This window comes from Dysidea avara, chromosome 6 (assembly GCF_963678975.1).
Source record: "Dysidea avara chromosome 6, odDysAvar1.4, whole genome shotgun sequence".
NCBI classification, from domain to species: Eukaryota; Metazoa; Porifera; class Demospongiae; order Dictyoceratida; family Dysideidae; genus Dysidea; species Dysidea avara.
This window is the reverse complement of record NC_089277.1, coordinates 11,964,251-11,967,487: the sequence shown is the minus strand read 5'-3', so window position 1 is coordinate 11,967,487 and position 3,237 is coordinate 11,964,251.

The following is a 3,237-nucleotide window of genomic DNA, read 5'->3' as shown; positions in this document are numbered from 1 at the left end:
ACTATAGAAAAATCCTGCCCTCATATTTAATGTAGAATTAATTTTTTTTTGCCCCCAGACATTACTTTGCATACTAGTGTGCTTCACACACTATAAGGCATCCTGTTATCCTTTGTTTCTTGACCACAGATGAATCATCTTATTTCTTCTGCATCTCTTCTGCATTCATAGCTAATACCCCTTGGCATCACAAAGTGTCTCCAATTTAGCCCAGTCCCCTGTATAGTTACCACTTGTATGTATTAATTGTCTTTTCATTTCTACTCACCCTGCAAGTCCACCCCTCTCGCTGTGAATGAGTTACATATGCATTGTATAGCTAAACAAATTAAGTAAACTTGTCCTGGGAGTCTTCATGCTGGATAATTTTGGACATATTAGGTGGGTGAGCATAATGCAAACATAATAGGCACAATATTTGTGCGTTAGGTATCAGAGAAGCAGAAAATCAATTAATTTTGCATGATCCAGGCTATTTTGCATCATGACTACAGTAACTGAAAATGTGGTGTGTTCTCAGGTACACTCAACCACAACATGAATACTATAAGGTGGGCATGTTTAATGTTTGTCCTCACTATATGCAATGCACTCCAGAGTAATATTCAACTGGTGATGGCAATCTCCAAACCTTGGTGCAGGAAGCTAACTACTTGATCAAGCTGCTGGGTTATCTATTCCAGAAGATTATTTTTTGCAAGAAACAGTGTTGAGTGGTTGGTCGAAAAAAGTAAGATTATTATTTTCTTTAAGTAGCATTTATCTCCTTGCCATGCAAGAACAAGAACACATAGTGGTTAGTTTGGTGGTGTCATATAGTAATGGGAACTTCTTAATCTTTAAAAATTTGCAGATATTTTTCCTTTGTTTGCTTTTGGTTCTCTTGTAGACTCCAATTGCTGGATTGAGTTAAAAGGACAGGTCTGCTTGCTCTAACAGAAACCACCACATTAAATGATTGATTATGAATATCAGTGTAAAGTGGTAAGGTGCTACCTTGTGGTGACACATTACTTTTATAGGATACATTCCAGGTATTCCCAGCTCATCAAAACTATCAGAGCAACACAAACTTTGATCCGGCATGCTGGTAAGTAAAATAGCCTTGTGATACAAGAAACAGGACCAACCCCCAGAACATCATGTCATGCGAGCTGTGGTGGAAAACATCCATACAACCATAGACTACGCATTGAGCCATGCACTACTGAACCACAGAATGAGCACTTCACATCAAAATGAATATACCATCCTGCAGGAGGGTCGCTATCAGAAGCTGCTCGCAAAACAAATGGGCGACCAATAAAATTAATGCAGGATGTTGGCATCCCAGGAGGAAGTATGTACATAGCTATCACAACTGATGCCAGACACACATTAATTATCGGCAACTTCTAGTCTATTAGATTGTGGATGCAAAAATATTTAGGGGTTTCACCGGCACTATTACAGTATTTAAGACATTCTCAATCAAAATTTCATGCAATTCTTACGTGCGATTTTTATTTTTTTGTTGTTGCTACACTAAAAAAAGTTTTAATAAAATAATAACTTCAACATATGCAATGCACAAACTTTTTAGCATAATGGACAAAATACACACTTCTCAATGTCAACATCTCCATTGTCAATACAGTGCTTGTGTATCCACCTTGAGCAGCCGCTCCCTCCCTGTGCTTGCTGGTATCATCTGAAAATGAGTGAAAACATACATAACACCTGTCAGGATCAATTTCTTCATCTGCACTCATACTTTATCGATGACTACCACTGCTTTAACATTGTTCCCCTAGTAGGCAGCAAAATTTTGAAGTAAAAACCATACATAATACCAAAATCATTAGTTACTTTACAAAGCTTTCCAAAGAGATCAAGCCACTTTAAAGAATCTCTGCTAGTACTGTCTTCCTGTGTATCACTTACTGGCAAAGTTGGGGGTAACTAGTTACTTTGTAACGTAGTTACGTAATATATTACTTTTAAAGTAACTAGTAATATAGCTAGTTACTTTCCTTGTAACTAGTAACTTGTAACTAGGAATAGCTGTCTGAAAAGTAACTAAGCTACAATAGTTACATAGTTACTAGTAATCATGCTTTAAAATACCAATATGTTCTGCAATTTTTGCACTATAAATGCTACAGCCAAATAAGTAGACACATTCTGAGTATATACTACATGATTCAGACTGTGCAACTGGCAGAATTTTAGTTGAAGCGGAGCTGAAATTGTTTGTAAGTAGGTATTATTTGAGGAAGAACATACACAAACATATAGATCTATTCTAAAATGGCTGTATAGGACATATTTGAGTGAACATATCATAAAAATTAACAAACAAACAAGCACATGAAAGTAACTAGTAGTAACTAGTTGCTTTTCTGAAGTAACTACCCCACCTCTGCCTACTGGGTAGATGCTATAATGTCATATTAGCTGCTTGGCTGTCTCCTAAAATGCATGACTGTCTTTCTATGTACATTCTGGATCAGATTTTCTGTAGTCTGCATACCCCTGCTTTCTCTGACGTGTTTGTTTAGATTTCAAGACGCCTTTTTTCTCTCTGTGCTGCTTTTCATGTCTTCTCCTCCTGTTTATGTTTAATTATAAGTTCCTCTTGCTTTTTCATAATATATCTAGTTTTCGCTGCTTTTTTTCTGCAGTCTTTTAGCTGTTCTCATTCTCTTTCTCTTGTAGAGCTTTTGAAACACTCAGTACTTGTTAACATACATGCTTTTCCAGTGTTTACTCTTATGGGTTTTTCAGCTACAGGCACATGAAGCAATCCTGATAAAGGTGATCTCTAACAGCCGCTCCATGCATTGTCTGTTGAAGAAACAGGGGATGGAGAAACACCTAAAGCTGTTACCTGGGAAGAGCTGATTTGCACAGCACTATGTAGATGTCCTATGGGACTAGCTGTTCATGAGGGAGTAATCAATCACCACTATTGTCTTGCGGAGTACTGCCGGCATGATATGGAAAATTTGTGATGGTTGATCTTAATCCAAACTTCATAATGTTCATCTGGTAGATTATAGCTTTCCTCACATCTGCGAGCATACATTTGCTCTTGCTGAAGGTGGGCCTGTGACAATCCACGGAGGATCACTGGTTAATAATTGGCTGCTCATCACAAGTCATGCTGCCTGACTGATTAGCAGATTCACCATAACTACCATCTCCTTAAAAAGAATGCACACAGTACTTAAACTTGCTAGCTGTCATTGTTATCTA